Source organism: Meleagris gallopavo, chromosome Z (assembly GCF_000146605.3).
Source record: "Meleagris gallopavo isolate NT-WF06-2002-E0010 breed Aviagen turkey brand Nicholas breeding stock chromosome Z, Turkey_5.1, whole genome shotgun sequence".
In the NCBI taxonomy this organism is placed as follows: domain Eukaryota; kingdom Metazoa; phylum Chordata; class Aves; order Galliformes; family Phasianidae; genus Meleagris; species Meleagris gallopavo.
This window is the reverse complement of record NC_015041.2, coordinates 47,254,668-47,266,574: the sequence shown is the minus strand read 5'-3', so window position 1 is coordinate 47,266,574 and position 11,907 is coordinate 47,254,668.

Here is an 11,907-nt window from a genome sequence, read left to right as displayed (position 1 = left end):
TACGTGGAGACAGGACGAGGGGAAATGGACATAAGCTGCAGCACAGGAAGTTCTGCACAAATGTGCATAAGAACTTCTTCACGGTGAGGGTGACGGAGCACTGGAACAGGCTGCCCAGGGAGGTTGTGGAGTCTCCTTCTCTGGAGATATTCAAGTCTCGCCTGGACGCCTACCTGTGCGACCTGGTGTAGGGAACCTGCTTTGGCAGGGGGGTTGGTCTCGATGATCTCTAGAGGTCCCTTCCAAGCCCTACAATTCTGTGATTCTGTGATTCTGTGAAAAGAAGGAAGAGACAGGAAGTAACAAGTGTGTTAATCTTAGTTTATTAAATGCTTTAATATGGACTGAAAGACCTTAAATGAGACCTGTTGCAGTTATAATATAAAAGTTTGGGACAGTTCTGCCAGGATGGTTCTTTTGAAACTGACAGTAGCTCACTGAAGTGCTATTCCCTACCAAGGTCTGGGTGAGGGTGACCCTGTGGTGCCTTAAGAGAACACTTCTCTGGTCACTAACAAACATCAGGAAAACTAATGATTTTCATGTGTATACAGCAACATTCTGATGTCTTCTTTAGTATTTCTTAATAGAAACTCTTTAACAAGTTTGTAAGACAAATATTTGTTAGCTAACTTTTTATTTTAATGGAATTTTCAATAGGAACTGGCATGCTTGGATGAAAAAAGATGTATTTCATTTAAAATCGTTTCTTATTTCATTTACTATAGAAGAATTTTATTTACAAGATATTAAGAGTTGATTTTCCATAAATGCATCAGCTCAACAAAAATGCATTTCCCATACTGCACCTTAATTGCAGTGCCGCTATCATACAAAGAAACACAAGTGTTTTTCGTTTTTACATGTAATTTTAATATTTTTCAGAGGAATAATAATATTAGGTTTAATTGCATCTCCTGCATCTGTGAGCTCAGAGAGAGAAAACTGGTTTATAAACTTTTTGCTTTAAAGCAGGATGCTACTGCCAAGGAGGTGATGGAGACCATATCCTACTTGTTCTTAGCAGCTGTACCTTAAAAATTAAGCAAAAGACATAAACTTGCAGGGAAACACAATAAACAGAAAATGATTCAATACATGAACGATACGCAGAGTTTAAATTCTAATTAATAACAGAAAACAAATATTTTTTAACAAAACACATAACCACTGGAAAAACAGAAACGTTCAGAATATAGCAAGGAATCTACTAATGATGGGAAGGTACATGTCAAAGTTAAAATACTGCTCTCAGTGAGGAGGCAGCAATGACATGGCCAAGCAAAGAACAGATGTATGTCCAGCATTCATGGACCATCTATTATTAGAGTTTTTCAGTATTCCATTCATTGCAGTGTAGATAAATTAAGCTAGAAATGATAATAGAGAGCTGACTTTTCCCACAGTCGTAGAGAATAGAACAATTCTGAAATTCCATATATACTACTAGTAATAAAGCCATGCCAGCTTCTATGGTATTACATGTAATCTGGGATCGACTTCCAGTAAATGTCCTGTTTTTCCTATTCTTGCATATCTGTCCTACAGGTCCTGTCCCCACTGTGTCCTGTGTTACCCTCAACACATTTCATCCAAACCATCAAATTTCAAAAGTCTACATTCCTTCCACAGTTTTCTTCCAAATTGGCAAAGAAGAACATAAATCTTCCTCTAATGTGTCCTACTCAATTCTTTATTCATTACTTGCAACAAAATTATGCTGATATAATATATAGACCAGGAATCAATCATTGTTAATGACTTAATTATAATGTGGTAACTACTTTTGTCTCTTATATGAAGCTTAGATGGGGGAGCATAATGGGCTGATGGTTTCAAAGGAGCGTACTGTGTTTTATTTGCTGATGGGTCTAGTAACCCTTGGGCTAACAGCTGTTCTGTTTGCCTCTGATGTATGCATTCAGACTGCTTATAATGCAGGGACAAAAGAAAACAACAACAGAGTAAGATAGATGAAGATTAAATTGAACTAAGGGAATTTTGCAAATATGCCTGATTATGTGAAGGAAAAGAAAAAATGTAGAACAAAATAATATTCCCCATACTTTATTTCCAGGAGCCAGCAATTTTTTGTTCTTGACATGAATGTCTGTCTCCTGACATCAGCTTCATTCTCTGTTCATGCAGATCCTTCTATTTGAAATGGCTTGCAACCACACCTGTGTAGCTTCTTTGCCTATAGGAGAAGATCTAAAGTGATGACTTGAAGTTCTGACCCACTAAGAAGACTCATCTTGGGTAACTGAGGAGCAGCCAGAAAGGCTGCACCATGCAGAAAAGAGGTTGTTTTTGCAAAACATAGAAGAAAAAGAAAGATTATTACCCCAAATTAAAAAGTAATTATCAGTTTCTAGACAAATTGCAATTGTCACGATTGCTTCACCTTCCAAAATGGGGAAAATAAAAATCAATCAAGTTCTTATTCAACAGAGTTAGTAAGCATTGTAAATGGTGGGTGCAATAGGAACTGGAATTGATTCTGAAAGCCTGTATCAAATACTGTTCAGTGCTTCCATCCTAAATTTTTGTTTTCAGTTTATGACTTTACCATTACCTGTGTTTGATAAAAACTTTCCCTGGGAGTTATCACTTTATTAATAATCCTATGAAACTGAGTCAAAGTCAGATATTAGCAACACCTCAGATCCAAGTTTCAAATGAAAAATAAAAATCAGGGCTAGCACTCTGACAATTAACCACTGCTAACCTATGGTTAAGTTTCATATGCCACTGTTAGACTTTACTAGCAAGTGCAGTAATATTTCCAAAGTTATCATAGTACACTGCTGTCAGAGCATATCATATATTTCCTTTTTTCTCTAGGTGAAATTATTTGTAAAAATTTTCTTTTGAAAACAGCCATTTCCAAGGACGTATGAAGATGGTAAGATACTGGTAAAAATAACTGACAGAATATGTTTTTTCACACAGGAAGAAGTACATCTCTGGAAATATTTGCCAAAATATACTGCAGGTGATAAGTTAACATAAATTCAAGTGGAGGTTGAAATCTGTCAGAGGTTTCTCAGCACACAGAAATGACATCTGGTTCAGAAAAGAAAGTGCTGAAACCAAGAACTTTTTGACAGCTGTCAAGGTTTAAAAAAACAGGTCTACCCTATGCCTCTGAGTATGCAGTGTCCTTATGTCCCTCTGTGGTTTCTGCACCACAAGGGGCTGCCAGCAGCAGAACCATCTGTTCACTGCCCTTTCTATCTCCCAGACTTCCAGGTCTGAACACTTTACTCATGAACATCTCTGCAAGACATCAGGCAGAGTGCCACATCCTCCTTTACTGCCTTGTGCATACACAGAACAATAACCTCTTCCTGTTACAGCTTTCTTTTAGTACAAACAGAAAATATTTGTGGTGTGATATAAAAGTTATTGGTTCCCCTCTGTCCCTTTTTCAGAGTCAACAATAATGCTCTTGTCTATATGAAACAGAAATTTACTGTTTCCATTTTATGTAAGCTATTAGGGATGTTGGGAATGAGCAGTGACATTTCAGTTGTTAAATGTTAACAATATGGTGCAGCTAATTGCATTTTAATTAAATCTGGCCACAAAGTGATTAAAGCATTGGTCGCACACCCTGAGACATATAATGCTGTGTACATTGCAGCCCCGTTGAGGACCCACATGTGTTGGAGCAGAGAAATAAAAGGAAAATAAGTACATTCCTCCAGCTTAGTTAAGTTTTCCCTAAGGAATTAATTCATGTGAGTTGAGAAGAAATATTAATTTGTAAGCTTAGAGGCAGAAAGATTAAAGGAATCCCAAAAACAAAGGTTGATAGATAAAAAGAGAGGAGAAGGTTGGGCCAGACTCTAATATCATCAGTAGGTACATTCAAATTTCTTTTTCTCTGGTGCATTAAGCTGTAGTGCTACAGATTTCAAGAACTGTGCCTTTTTATGATATAGAGTCTTTCTCACTCCAGAAAATTCCAGAGCTGAGCTAGTGGTTTTAATAAGATAATTAATGAGTCTCCTTTAAGCTGTCAGTGTGGTCTCTGTGACAGTGTGCTTTCAGATTTTGCGTATATTTCAATAACAAAATGCTATACCTTTCTTATCTTCTTTTGTCTTTTGTACAGGAAGTCCTTGCCTATAATGGGAGAAGAAAAGCATCTTTCCATCAGTTTAATTCTTTATGCTTGAATGATTACTGCTGGTAGTAATATATTGGAGAAAAGGGATATTACATCTTAGCAAAAGATTGGATTGTTTACCCTTTACATCCAAGTAGTGCCTCATGGGAGGACCCAAGTACTTGTTATGTCATTGCAGAAAATTCAGACTATGAAAGGTTTGGAAGATATGTGCCTGCCTACAGTTTTTCTCTGAAAGTGCATTTAGGAGTCCAGTTCTAGAGGTCCTTTATGCACACACTGTATATTAAAATTGCCATCGTCTAATCTCAGAAACCAGAATAATGTCAGCAATCCAGTGCTGACATTAAATCAAATAAATGGGATTGTTTAAACTTTGTAAAAGCTTTGAGATTTCATTCATTCACATTTTAAGTTTTAGTTTCTATCCCCATTTTGCATTCCCATTTGAAGGCAACATGTGCCATGCACAGATTTTCTAAAAAAAAAAAAAGTAGTCCTTAAGTTCATTGAGCTGGAGCATTTCCTGCATTCCTGGTTTGAAATATCACTTTTTTCAAAACATTCATCTCATAGACATTTTGGTTGTCTGCCCTGTCTTTTCTGGACAACCTTTGATACGATACCAAGGAGTAAAAGGAATCACTTGTACTCATTTATGGGAAAGAAGTCTCTGAATGGCAGCAAAATATAGCAAAATTGCTGCTGATTCATGAGAAAAAATCTCCTGAAAGAGATTTAATTTGGCTTTGCGTACTAGTAAAAGCTTGTCATTCTTTTGGCTGCAGCTCTTTATCTGTATCTCTAACTGAAATCTGATACAAATCTCCTCGTGTATGTTTGTAGTGTGTTAGAAGCAAATGGAAGTTCTGGCTTCAATAGGACTGTACCCTCAGTATTTAGTTTATAGGGTTTTTTTTTTCTTTAATTTTATTTACACGTTAAGATACACTAAAAAATGTGTATAGATGGTCAGTCTCCATTAAGAATTAACTAATATTTACCATTTAACATTTCTCTTTTTGAGCTACAGCCATTTCCCACATGTAACTTACTTCCAGCTTCTGGGCCTGAAGATAATCTTTTGCTAGTGAGCAGCAGAGGAGTACAGGTAAATGCTGTGGAAGAGCAGTTGTTTACAACATATGGATGTGGTTCTTTGAGGTGTGTTGTTTTAATAGATGCCATGATCTTTTCTCCCCTGTTACCAGAATGCTGGGTTAACTGTCCTCTCTACCCTCTTGAAAGTTATCCTGAAGGAGCAATGCTTTATGGAGCTCTGCTCAGGTGTGCTTCTAGTGAGGATTCTTGGCTTGGAGGCAGTGGTAAAGCACTGGAATAACACATCTATTATGTTATATAATTACCTATTATACACTTCCATTGCTGGGAAGTCAGTGAGAGAATTTCACTTTGTTATCAAGCTCTTGGACTTAAGAGCTTTTACTTTCAGTTAGAACTCTTTTGGATATATTATTGTTTTAGCTGATTTTTCTTACGTATACCTATTAGAAATGTTTTATCATTGATACTTTAAAGAAGAATTGGTATTGACAGCCTAAGTCTAAAGTTTACTTGTCCATTTAAAGCCATCTGGTCAGTGAATATTGGCAGTTATTCACAAATATGGTACCTCAGTCCTCAGCATCTTAGTCTGATTTCCTTACCTAAAAAATACATATTCTAAAAGTTTTCATAAATACATAATAATAGTCTGTACGTTTATAAACATGTGTGTGTGTGTGTATTTGTATTTGTACATACATAAAACTTTAAGAGACTTGCTATCATGCTTCAAAAATCAACCAGCAAGCAATCCCCTCAGCTAGTATTGAAATACCCTTTAGGGTATGGTACTCTGCAGTATATTTATAATAAGTTCCTTAAGCCTTCTTTTCAAATACGGGATGAAGATCAGTGCTGCAGAAAGAATGGCATTAGAAATGACTTCCTTTTCCAAAAGAGCATAACAGGGTGACATGTGTTGATGCCAGTACAATAAAACCAATATGAAACCAAACTGGAACTGCTTTCTTCAGAATTGCTTAGAGCTGTGTTTACATAACACAGGCTCTTTTTACTTCATGTATTTTATAATCGCATGATAATAGTTCAGAAGCTAGCTCCTGAGTAACCTGGTGGAAAATCAGCCATGTGTCTTTTGCACATGGAAGGCCTATAGCAGAATAGTGGAATATATTTTCTCACGAAATTAATATAGAGCTGGCATAGCAATGAGACATTGGAATGTCCCATTACTCCTTCTTTTGTTGGTTTTTTTTTTTCAACATATTGTTGCACCTTGCACAGAACTCTGAAGCAGAGATGATCACTTTTTTACTCATTTGTTTGCATTGTGCAAAGATTTATCAGGCTAAATGAATCATTTCTACTGCAAGAAACATAAAATCACTTTTCCCTAGCAGAACAGCAGTGTTGCATAACAAAGGAGTAAAAATGCAACCTGACATTTAACCAACATTAACAGCTTCTAATCATAACAAACTAGAAAAAGTGCAGCTGAGCATCTCTCATGGAACACTTATACTGAGTGAAACAAGAAGTTGTTTGATGGTTTAGAGCCCCATTTGAGAAAGCAGAGCTTTGTTCCCATGAAGTCTGACCCCAGCACAGATCTGGTGTAGCTGCACAAAGGCCTGGAAATGGATCTGCTGTTTTTCCTTCTCATTGATTCCCATGCTCTTGGGTTCATCTTGGTTCATAAAACCAACTGCATTTAGATGGCTTGAAAATACAGCACTATCTCTTTGCTATACAGAATTTTACAAAAGGGCTCAAAATCATAAGAAACACCTTCATCTGGGGAAAGCAAATTATCATTTAAAACATAAAGTATGTTCATATGAAATAACAATAAGATTATTTATGGTTAAATTTTGTTTTAAGAAAGTTCCTTGCTTAGCTTTAGACTAGATATTAGGAAGACATTCTTTACTGTGAGAGTAGTGAGACTCTGGAACAGGTTGCCTAGAGAGGTCGTGGATGCCCCCTCCTAGAGGCATTCAAGGCCAGGCTAGATGGGGCTTTGAGCAACCTGCCTTAGTGGGAGGTGTCCCTGCCTATAGCAGGGGAGATGGAACTAGGCAATCTTAGAAGTTCCTTCCAACCCAACCATTCTGTGATGTCAGTGGCTCTGGGAGCTCAATATAGGTGGTGATTTTAGAGGCATGGGGCAGAAAATCTGTGTAGTTATCTTTGCATGTGCTGGAACTGATTAGTGAATTTGTCAGCTGAGTTCAGAATACAGTAGGTATTTTAAGAGCAATTATATTAGCATTAAATTTAAGAAACTTCAAGAATTTGAAGCAGTCTTCCTTTTTTTTTTTCTTCTTTTTTTTTTCCCCACTTCTTTTTTTAAGCAAAGTCTGGTTAACCTTAATCTGCTATTTCTTTCAGATGTACTCTGCTTTCATGCCATTCTTTTCCTTGATTTTTTTCTGTTGACCTTGTATGTTCCGCTCTTGAGTTTCATAGCATGACAGTGTGAATTCAACTATTTACCTGGATATCTGATTCACCACAAGAAATACCAGCTTTTATTCTCTTGGTCTGAAACTACACCCTGTTGCAGACTAGAAGCAAAAGTATTATAAAGTTAAACAACAGCAGCAATAAAAAGTTTTTCTCCTTCATTGTACATAAATGGTTTCTAGAGAACAACTGTAAAGTGTTACTCTAAATTTGTAATTTTAATTTCAAAAATGAAAACTATTTCAAGTTTGATGTTATGAGATGTTATTGCCACTCGTTCTTTCTTTGCTTGTTTCTTTTCCAGATACACCAGAAATCAAAAGAGTTGATATTTTGGTGGATGATTTAAACATTCCTAGCTTGGGTTGTTATACCTTTGAGTGTTCTCTTGAGCAGCTTTGACAGTCCTCAGATTTTGCAAGTGTCTAAGACAGGGGTAAACATTATTAGAAATAAATAAAGGTCACCCAGCTTCTAACTATTCATGTGTTGAATCTGATAAGGTTATTTGGATTTGGGTTATTCATTTCTACTGTTTGTAAGAATAATGTGGAGATTGGTAAAAACTGTAACCATTCCAGGGTAAGAAATACAGAGCTGTGTGAGTGACATGCTGTTTTTTTAATAATGTAGAAGTGGTAAGGCTGAAACTAAAGTACAGAAGCCATTTTTGGAATTGTTCTTTAACAATCTTTAAAAAAGAGAACTTCACTGAAATGGAAGAAAGCTTGAAATTCATTTTAAGATGGGATGACATTGTCAAATTGAGAGCTGGGATTTTTTCTCTCATTTTCTGTTAGTTGTGAGCTTAGTCTATTGCAAGTCCATTGACAGCAAACAAAAGATTGATCTGAAAAACTGGCAGAATATTTATGCTATATTAATTATTTTTAATAGCAGCATGCAAATGCACCCTAATGACTTTTTATTAAGATGCTTGTGATGCTTAATTCTCTCCTTACTTCTCTTGAACTATTCTTACGATGACACTAGTGGTTTGCACTGCCAACATTACTTGCATGTAAATACTGATAACTACTTCCTAACACCGTATCTGTTTTTTCTTCTTCTAATTTTCTTCTTCAACTGTCATGCAATAATGGTACCACCTTCTACTTCTTCACGTGGTGGCTACAATTCTGTAATTTCATATTTTATTACAATCCTTTGCTTGTCTGTGCCTTCTAACACTTCCAGAGCACAAATAAAACACATTTTTCAGATTGGTAACAACTTGTATTTTACCATAAGGTGGAAAAAACATCTTAAATGGACTATGCAATATAGTTAACTGTACAGATGAGAAAAGGGACCACCCTCTTTTGTTCATGCAAAACTTCCTTTTGATTTTTGTGGAATTTGGATCTTTCCACTTCCTATGTGTCCATCTATTGATTTGATATGTGTCAGTGAAGTATTTTTTCTTCTTTTTCTGGGCTTCATAAACATATCAGAGAGTTTAAAAAGAATTTATTCGTATTTGTAGTTCTGCACTCCTTCAGGGGTTCATCCTATGATTAAATGCAAGCCATACCGTCTTGTGTATATATGTATGTAGGTACTTACATTGTAGGAATTTTCCAGGATGGGACTGGTCCTGTGATCTTTTTACCAGTGGTCATTAATCCTTGTTGGTGAGGGCACACTTGAAGTACTGTGTCAAGTTCTGTGCTCTCCCAGTATAAGAGGGACACTGGAAAGGGTCCAACAAAGGACCACCAGGGCGAAGGAGAGATGGAGTCTGATGAGGAGAGGCTGAGAGAGCTGGGACTGTTCAGCCTTGAGAAGAGAGGGCCCCAGAAGATCTTATCAACATTTACAAATACTAGGAAGGTGGAGCCAGGCTTTTTTCAGTGGACAGAAGGCCGTGGGCACAAATTGGTACAGAGGAGGGTCCCTCTGAGCACCAGGAAGCACTTCTTCTCTAGGTGGGTGACTGAGAACTGGCACAAATTGCCCAGAGAGGTTCCGGACTCTCCTCCTTGCAAATCTTCAGAATGCATTTGGATGTAGGCCTAGGCAGCCTGTTCTGGGTGTCCCTGCTGAAGCAGGGGTCTTGGACCTTCCTTCCAACCTCAACCATTCTGTGACTCATCTTTTCCTGAGTAGCACCTGTCAGTAGGCCAGGAGCACTGCTACTCAATGACCCTGCCAGCACCTTCCAGCACCTTACTGAGATGGTCAGGAGAATTGCAGGCACCATGATACCTACCAGTGATCTTTGCTATATTCCACTTTCTTCTGACCAGATCTTCTGACCCATTTTCTCTTTCTCCCTCTGATGTGATTATATTTTCTAGAGCAAAGTGTATGATTTTCAGTTAATCAATCTCCTCTACTTGTAGAATAGATGGAGATTGTTTTCCCTCAGTATTTTTTCCAGAAAGATGAAAAAAGAAAGAAAATGCAGTCAAAGCATTAAACCAGAAAGGTTTATGAATTAATGTAAATACAGAATTTGCTTTAATAGGGCACACATACCCTCATTCTGTCCTTTTAGCTCACGTGCTTTGTTTGTGCAGGTAGCTAATGTGTGTTGCCTGAAAACCAAATAAGCTGACCCTTTCTGATTCATCTTTCATTTGTTTTAAAACATATGTGAGCACACACATACAGAGGCTTCTAACTTCCTTTCTGCCTTCACCGTTAATTCTGCCTGTGCAGTTTGTTTCTATTGGACATAGATAAAATGTCCTTATGAGGTACAGATTGGTAAATGCCAGAGAAGGGCAATGAACACTGAATGTAACATGATTATATTCACATATAGTACATTAGCTTGCAGGGACAAGGATTATTTAGTTGATAAATGAGAACAGTCAGTATAAATTAGCTGAGTTTCCGGTAATTCTGAAAGTCACACTGAAAAATGATCTGTACATGTTTTGCCCTGTTCCATAGCTAAAAGTGGACATAAAGAACAAATTTTTTTTTTTAATTTTTTTTTTTCTAAAAATTGTATTTTTTTTTTTTTTTACTCAGAATATGACCTACTTGTGGGATTCACAATGGATGCAGAATTGTACATTATTATGGCATACTAATTTTATTGCTGTGAGTAATATAGGCAGTTATCCAACTTACAGTAATTAAAGCAATCCAGTTTTGCTTTTGCCATTCAAATAGTTGTTGCTGAAATCAGTGGTTTTTAAAGTACAATACAAGAGAACTTACTGCCCCTTTGAAGTATCTGTTCCTTAACATAATTAAAGAAAATGAAGAACCAATTTTAATAGGCTCTACACATCGAAATACACTCTACATATCAAAATATATTTTCTCCCTGCATATATTTGTGTACTACATGTATTTTTATAAGTATTATAAATGTTTTAAATAGCTTTCCTTGTAAGTTAAAAGTATTTGTTAACAACATAATACGCATTGTAATATTAAAATGCTAATATCAGTAATACAAGCATACATCAAGATCATGAATGCCGTTCATTTTTCCTTGTTTTCACTTTTAACAGGTCACTCTGTGTAATTGCAATTCCTCTGCCATCCCATCTCTAGTCTTCATTCCTTTCCAAGAGTATAGATGGTTTTCTCATGTCCCTGCAGCTTGCATTCCTGGGCCTCTGGGTGGAAACTGGGGGAGTAAATCACCCCATCCCTCCCTTCCCCCTTCTCCCCAAAGAGCATACCAAGTCTAAGACTGCCTCATGAGACTGAATGTATGCAAGTCTATGGGGCCGGATGACATGTATCTCAGGGTCCTAAGGGAGCTGTCTGATATGGTTGCTGAGCCACTCTCCATCATATCTGAAAAGCCATGGCTGTTGGGTGAAGTCCTTGGGGACTGGAAAAAAGGAAACGTCTCTCCCATTTACAAGAAAGGAAGGAGGATCCAGGGAACTACAGGCTGGTGAACCTCCTCTCTGTGCCTGGGAAGATCATGGAACAGATCCTCCTGGAAAACACATTAAGTTACATTAGGGATGAGCAGGTGATAGGGATGAGCCAGCATAGCTTTACCAAGAGAAGGTTGTGCCTGACCAATGTGGTGGCCTTCTGTGATAGAGTGACAACACTGATGGACAAAGGGAAGAAAACCAGTGTCATGTACTTGGACTTGCACAAGGCCTTTGGCATGTTCCCCAACAACATCCTGATCTCTAAATTGAAGAGAGACAGATTTGAGGGGTGGACTATGTTTACAAGGGTGGATAGTAAGGGAGAATGGTCTTAAACTGAGACAGGAGAGATTTAGATTAGATATTAGGAGGAATTTTTTCACCCAGAGGGTGTTGAGGTACTAGAACAGGTTGCCCAAAGAG